General features: G+C 38.1%; 1 long non-coding RNA gene across 1 annotated transcript; it reads right to left on the bottom strand.

Moving 5' to 3' along the window:
- Positions 1–2,622: 2,622 nt before the first annotated feature.
- On the bottom strand, positions 2,623–4,023 carry LOC124241730 (uncharacterized). Its single transcript, XR_006889310.1, has 3 exons — positions 3,891–4,023; positions 3,400–3,560; positions 2,623–2,670 (listed from the first exon to the last, which is right to left on the bottom strand). It is a non-coding gene; the product is annotated as an uncharacterized LOC124241730 (long non-coding RNA).
- Between the last annotated feature and the right edge of the window lie 4,107 nt (positions 4,024–8,130).

Genomic DNA, 8,130 nt, shown 5'->3' with positions numbered 1-8,130 from the left:
TATCGATTGATGACTGGGTAAAGAAAACATGGCATATATAATGGAATATTATTCAGACTTAAAGAGGATGGAAATCCTGCCATTCATGACAACATAGATGAAACTAGGGGACATTTCATAAGTGAAATAAGCCAGATACAGAAGGAAAAATACTGCATGATCTCATTTACATATGGAATCTAAAAATGTCAAACTTGTAGTAAGAGAGTAGAATGGTGGTTACCAGGCTCTGGGGGGTGGTGAATCTGGGAGATGCTGGTGAAAGGATATAAAACTTCAGTTATAAAACGAACAAGTTTGGGAGACATAACGTACAGAATGATAACTACAGCTAATAATAATGTATTGTATACTTGAAATTTGCTAAGAAAGTAGATCTCAAGTGTTCTTACCTCAAAAAAAAGGTAACTATGTGAGGTGATTAATATGTTAATTAGCTTGATTCTGATAAATATTTCACAATGTATACATATATCAAAACATCACGTTGTACATTTTGAATATATACAATTTTTATTTGTCAACCACATCTCAATAAACCTGGGGGAAAAAAGAAGAATTAATATCAATCCTCAAAAACTCTTCCATAAAAGGAGGAAAATTTTTCCAGCTCATTCTCTGAGGCCCTGGTACCAAAACCAGACAAAGACAATACAAGAACAGAAAACTACAGACTAATAATCATTAAGAATAATACAGGCACAAAAATTCTCAACAAAATACAAGAAAGTGAATCCACTAATGTATAAAAAGGATAATACAGATGACTAAGTGGGATTTATCCCAGGAATGCAAGGTTGGTTCAAAATACAAAAAGCAACTAAGTTAACACACCATATTAAAAGAATAAAGGGCAAAACCACATGAACATCTCAACAGATTTAGAAAAAGCATTTGACAAAATCCAGCACTTTCTTAAATAATGAACACATTCAACAAACTAGGTATAGAAAGGAGCTTTCTCAATGTAATAAAGAACATTTATGAAAAATCTACTGCTAACATCATCCATAATGGTGACAGACTGGAAGCTTTCCTTCTAAGATCAGGAATAAGACAAAGATATTCACTCTCAACATTTATATTCAACATTGTATTGGACATTCTAGCCAGGGAAATTAGGCAAGAAAAAGGAATAAAGGATCCAGATCAGAAAGGATGAAATAGGGGGCCAGCCCCGTTGCCGAATTGTTAAGTTCACACCCTCTGCTTCAGCGGCCCAGGGTTTTGCCAGTTTGGATCCTGGGCGCAGACATGGCACCACTCATCAAGCTGTGCTGAGGTGGCGTCCCACATAGCAGAGCCAGAAGGACCTACAACTAAAATATACAACTATATACTGGGGGGCTTTGGGGAGAAGAAGGAAAAAAAGATTGACGACAGATGTTAGCTCAGGGCCAATCTTTAAAAAAAAAGAAAAAGAAAAGATGAAGTATAACTCTCTTTATGTGCAGATGACAAGACTTCATACATAGAAAATTCTAAGGAATACACACACACAACCATTAGAAGGAAGAAACAAATTCAGCAGGGTTGTAGAATACAAGAGAAATATACAAAAATCAACTGAATTTCTATATATTAGAAAGGAACAATTCAAAAATGAAATTAAGTAAACAATTCCTCTCACCATACACAAAACTTAACTCAAAGGATCATAGACCTAAATGTAAGAGCTGAAACTCTAAAACTCTTAGGAGAAAATACAGGTGTACATCTTTGTGACCTTGGACTAGGCAACAGTTTCTTAGATAAGAGGCAAAAAATACAAGCAACAAAAGAAAGAACAAATAAATTTGATTTCATCAAAATTTTAAACTTTCATATTTCAAAGCATCATCACGAAAGTGAAAAGACAACCCACAGAATGGGAAAAAATATTTGCAAATCATTTATTTGCAAAAAGTGTTGACAAGAATGTGGAGAAATTGGAACGTTCCTACATTGCTGGCGGAAATATAAAATGGTGCAGACACTTTGGAAAATGGCTTGGCAGTGTCTCAGAAGTTAAACAGCGTTGCAAAAGGAGCAATTCTACTCCCACATATATAACCAAAAGAATTGAAAACATGTGTTCACACAAAAACTTGTACACAAATGTTCATAGCAACATCACCCATAGTAGCCAAAAATGAAATCCACTCTCAGACCCATCATTGATGAAGGGGTAAATGAATGTGGTATATCCATACAATGGAATAATACTCAGCTATAAAAATGAATGAAGTACTTATAAATACTATAACATGGATGAATTTTGAAAACATTACGCTAAGTGAAAGAAGCCAACACAAAAGGTCGTATATTATATGATTCCATTTATATGAAATGTCCAGAATAAGCAAATCCATAGAGACAGAGAGTGGTTTCCAGGGGCCAGGATGAGGGGAGAATGAGGAGTGTCTGCTAATACATATGGGGTATTTTGGGGGGAGATGAAAATGTTTATAAAATTAGGTGATGATTGCACAACTTGGTGAATATACTAAAAACTATTAAATTGTTCACTTTAAAAAAGTGAATTTGGGGGGCCGGCTCCGTGGCCGAGTGGTGAAGTTCCCGCACTCCGCTGTGGCGGCCCAGGGTTCGGATCCTGGGCGTGGACATGGCACGGCTCGTCAGGCCACATTGAGGTGGCGTCCCACATCCCACACCTCGAAGGACCTGCAACTAAGATATACAACTATGTACAGGGAGGTTTGGGGAGAAAAAGCAGAAAAAAAAAAGTGAATTTGGGGGCTGGCTGGCCCAGCGTGATGTACTGGTTAAGCTCATATGCTCTGCTTCGGTGGCCCGGGGTTTGAGGGTTCGGATCCTGGGGGCAGACCTAACACTGCTCATCAAGCCACGCTGTGGCGAATTCCCACGTACAAAACAAAGGGAGACTGGCACGGGTGTTAGCTCGGGGACAATCTTCCTCAAGCAAAAAGAGGAAGATTGGCAACAAACATTAGCTCAGGGCCAATCTTCCTCACCAAAAAAAAAAAAAAAAGTGAATTTTATGGTATGTGACTTATACCTCAATAAAAAAGAAGAAATAGAAAATCTGAATGAGTCTATATCTACTGAAATTTATATTTTATAGTTAAAACTTTCCAACAAGGCAAAATTCCAGGCCCAGATGGCTTCACTGGTAAATTCTAGCAAACAATTTAAGGATGAGGTAATACCAATCTCACAAAACTTTTAGAAAACATGGAAAGGAATACTTCCCAACTAATTTTATGAGGCCAGTGTTACTCTGATACCAAAACCAGACAAAGACATTACAAGGGAAAAAACCCTAATAAATATAGATGAGAAATCAGCAAACCACGGCCTATGGCCAAAGCCTGCAGGCCGTCTGTCTATGTAAATAATGTTTCATTAAAACACAGCCGCACTCATTAATTTACATACCGTCTCTTGCTGTTTTCATGCTACAGTGGCAGAGCTGAGTAGTTGTGGCACAGATTATATGGTCTGCAAAGCCTCAAATATTTACTACCTGACTCTTTACAGAGGAGGTTTGCTGATCTTGCTGTAGACCAAAGGCTCTCCTGGAGAAAGACACGAAAATCCTGTAGAAAGGTTAGCAAATCAACCAAAAATATGTAAAGCCGACCAAACAGCAAGATCAAGTGGAATTTATCCCAGAAATGCAATGTGGGTTCACCAAAAACAGTCAATACAATACAGCATATTAACAGAACAAAGGGTAAAAACAACACAGTCATTTCAATAGTTGCAGAAAAAATCATTTGACAAAATTCAACATCCATTCGTGATAAAAACACCTTTCAGCAAACTGAAAACAGAAGGGACAGTTTCCCAGCCGGCATGTAAGAAGTCTGGAAGTCACCACTCTGTCCCAGCAACAAGTGAAAGGCGGAATAAACCGAGAAACCCACCATCTTCTTAGGGCCGTCGCAGGCACGAGCCCACAGGGAGGCTGCGGCCCCCAAAGCTGCGCGGACGCGGGAACAGAGAGCCACACTCACCGCAGCCGGGCCCCCGGAGCAGCCGCGCAGCGGGAGAGACGGCTGCAGCACTGACGCCATCTTCCCCAACCGGGTCCTCAAGATTTCCTTAGACGTATGAAAGCTGACAGGATTAATCACCAGCAGATATTCACTCCAAAAAATGCTAAAGGAAGTCCTTCAGACAGAAGAAAAATGATCCCAGATGGAAAAGCTGATGTACAGAATGGAATGGAGAGCGTCAGAAATGGTATGTGGACAGACATCAAGGACTTTTTTCTCAGTTTTGATCTTTTCAAAAGATAATTGGCTACTTAAAGTGAAAATAATGACAATGTATCGTGGAGTTCATCACATGTAGGAGCAAAATATATGACACCAAAGCACAAAGGTCTGGAAGGGGGAAAAAGAGTAGAGTGCGGCAAGGTTTTCATACTATGTTTGAAGTGGTGTCATGTTACTTGAAGGTAGACTAATAAGTTAAAGATGCATACTCTAAGCCATAAAGCAATCACTAGCTAATAAAAAACTGAGTTATATCTAGTCAACTAATGAATGAGATAAAATAGAACCATAAATAATATTCTGTTAATTCAAAAGAAGGCCAAAAAAAGAAGGAAAAGGGAACAAAGAACAGATGGGTCAAACAGAAGACAAAGATCAGGATGGCAGAGCTAAATCCCACCGTATCAACAACTACGTAAAATGTCAATGGTTTAGAGGACGGGTGACAACTGTGGCCTGCAGGTCAAACCCTGCCTGCAGCAAGTCTCACGTGGCCCGCAAGCTAAGACTGGTTTGCACATTTACAAGTTTGCAAGTGTCATGAAAAGAGGAGGGGAGGAGAGTACGCAGCAAAGACTATATGTGGCCTACAAAGCCTTAAGTATTTATTACCTGGTCCTCGACAGAAAATGTCCTTTAACTGCTGGTCTAAAAGCACCAATTAAAAGTTAAAAGGAAGCCCGGGGTTCACCGGTTCGGATCCGGGGTGCGGACATGGCACCACTTGGCAAGCCATGCTGTGGTAGGCGTCCCACATAGAAAGTAGAGGAAGATGGGCACGGATGTTAGCTCAGGGCCAGTCTTCCTCAGCAAAAAGAGGAGGATTGGCAGCAGTTAGCTCAGGGCTAATCTTCCTCAAAAAAAAAAAAAGTTAAAAGGCAGAGATTGTTAGATTGGACAAAAGAACAAGACCCAAATATGCTGCCTACCTAAACCAAAATAGCATAAGAATGAAAAAAATATATAAAAGATAATAGAAAAATATATACATTTTGGTCTCTGCTCTGGTTCCTGGCACAGAGCTCCTAAAACCCCTGTAATCTCCTAAGTGATAAGAGCACCAGGAGCATCCTTTGCTCCAGTATTTGGTCTCCGACCCCGGTTCCTGACAGAGCTCCTAAGTCCCTTGGACTTTCCTGAGTGATAGGAGTGTCTTTTGTTCTAAGGAGGTGACTCTTGATGGGCTCCTGGATGGGGGCTGGTCATCAGAAAGACCAAGTCATGATTAGAAACTTGAAATTGTCACCCCCACTCCCTACTCTCCAGAGAGTGGAGAGAGGCTAGAAACGGAGTTAATAATTGATCATGCCTATGAGAGGAAGCCTCTGTAACATCCCACTAGTATGGGCTTCAGGGAGCTTCTGAGTTGGTGAATGTATGGAGGTGCTGGGGGAGTGGCCCAGAAGCTCACACCCTTCCCACATTCCTTGCTCTATGCATCTACTCCATCTGGATGTTCGTCTGTATCCTTCACCATACCCTTTTACAATAAACTGGTAAATAGTAAGTGTTTCCCTGAATTCTGTGAGCTGCTCTAGCAAACTGATGGAACCTGAGGAGCGGGTCACGGGAACCTCAGATTACAGATGGTTGGTCAGAAGCACAGCAGACAACCTGAAGTGCGGGCACTCTTGTGGGACTGAGCCCTGAGCCTGTGGGATCTGATGCCATCTCCTAGTGAACAGTGTTAGAATTGAGTTAAATTGTAGGACACTCAGCTGATGTCACAGATAATTGCTTGGTGGGGCAAATCCCCACACACCTGGTGGCAGAGGTGTTGTGAATGTGGTAGTAGTGTGAGATTAACGGAGAAACACAGGAAGGAAAGACTGAATTTTTTCCTTCCTAAATATATAATTTTCCTTACTATATATATATATATATATATATATAAAATGCTAACACTAATCAAAGTCAAGCCAGAGTGACTATATAAGTAATAAACAAAGTAGATTTCAGGACAAAGAATATTACCAGAGACAAGGAAGATCATTTCATAACAATGAAGTGGTCAATTCGGTAAGAGAATATAACAATCCTAAATGAGTATGTTCCTAATAACAGAGATTCAAAATACATGAAGCAAAAACTCCAAATAGACACAGACATATAAACATCTATAGTCATAAAGTTCAATACCATTCTTTCAACAACTGATAGAATACTAGCTGGATAATCAGTAAGGATATAAAAGATTTGAACAACACTATTGACCAACCTAATTAATATTTATAGCATCCTCCACCCAACAACAGCAGAAAATATTTTTTTCTCAAGTACAAGTGCAACAGTCACCAAAGTTGATCATACTCTGGACCATAAAATAAGTCTTAATAAATTTAAGAGGATTCATTTCTCACAAAGTATGTTCTCTGACAACAATGGAATTAAATTAGAAGTCAATAAGAAACAGATAACTGGAAAAGCCACCCAAATATTTGGAAACAAAATAGCACACTTCTAAATAGCCTATGGATCAAAGAAGAAATTACATGGGGAATTAGAATGTATTCTAAGGGAATGAAAATGAAAAGACAACAGGTCACAATTTGTAGGATGCAGCTAAAGCAGTATTTAGAGAGAAATAGTATCAATTGCTTACGTTAGAAAGAAAGATCTCACACCAATGATTTAAACTTACACATTGAGAAACAAGTTTTTAAAAGAGAAAAATTTTTAATTAAGGAAGAAACATTACCAAATTTACACAAACTCTTTCAGAAAATTGAAGAGGACAGAGTACTTCCTGATTCATTCTATGTCAGCATTATCCTGACACCAAAACAAAGACATTACAAGAAAACAAAAATACAGACCAATATTCCTCATGAGTAAAATGCAAATATTCTTAACAATATTGTAGCAAATAAAATCTAACAATATATAAAAATGATAGCACATCATGAGCCAGTGCATTTTTTCCCAGGAATGCAAGGTTAGCTTAACATTTGAAAATCAATTGATGTAATTCATTATATCAACAGACTAAAAACAAAACAAAAATCAAAACCCAGGTGATAATCTCAGTGGATGCAGAAAAAGCTTTTGACAAAATTTAGCATCCATTCATGGAAATACTAAGGATATAAGGAAACTTCATAAACTTGATAGAGAATGAATATTTTCCCTTTAAGATTAGGAACAAGGCAAGAATATCCTTTCCCACCACTGCTATTCAATGTAGTACTGGAACTTCTAGCCAATGCAATAGAGCAATGAAGAGAAACAAAAGCCATCTAGATCAAAAAGCAATGTCTAAAACTGTCCCTATTAGCAAACTACTTAATTGTGTATGTAGAAAATCCTACAGGGTCTACCAAAAACTACAGAACTGAAAAAACTTTAGAACTAGTAAAACTGCAAGAATAAGTGAGCTTATTAAGATTGCAGGATGCAAGATCACTATACAAAAATCAGTTATATTTCTATGTACTAGCAACAATCAGAAAGAAATTTTTAAGGTATTTACTATAGTATCAAAAAATATGAAATAGTGAGTGACAAATTTGACAAAAGACCTTCAAGACCAATACACTGAAAGCTACAAACATTACTGAGAAAAATTCAGGAAGACTTTAATCATACATTATCAACAGAATCACCATCACCCCTCAAAAAAGAGGAAGTTGGTTCTTGGGGGAGGAGGTGTGAATAATGTTACTCTTTTGTATATAAGGCACAGATATACATACAGTACCCAAAGAGATATGAATTATCTGTTTTATTAAAACGTCATGTGGAGATGATTATGAAAATAACGTCTAAAAAGACATTATAGGAAAGGCAAAAAAAAAAAAAGGTTGAGAAACAATGACTTAAATAAATGGAGAGATGTACCATATTCATGGATAGGAAGACTAAATATAGTTAAGATGATATTTCTCCC

This window comes from Equus quagga, chromosome 7, assembly GCF_021613505.1.
Source record: "Equus quagga isolate Etosha38 chromosome 7, UCLA_HA_Equagga_1.0, whole genome shotgun sequence".
NCBI lineage: Eukaryota > Metazoa > Chordata > Mammalia > Perissodactyla > Equidae > Equus > Equus quagga.
This window is presented reverse-complemented; position numbering and strand designations above follow the sequence as displayed.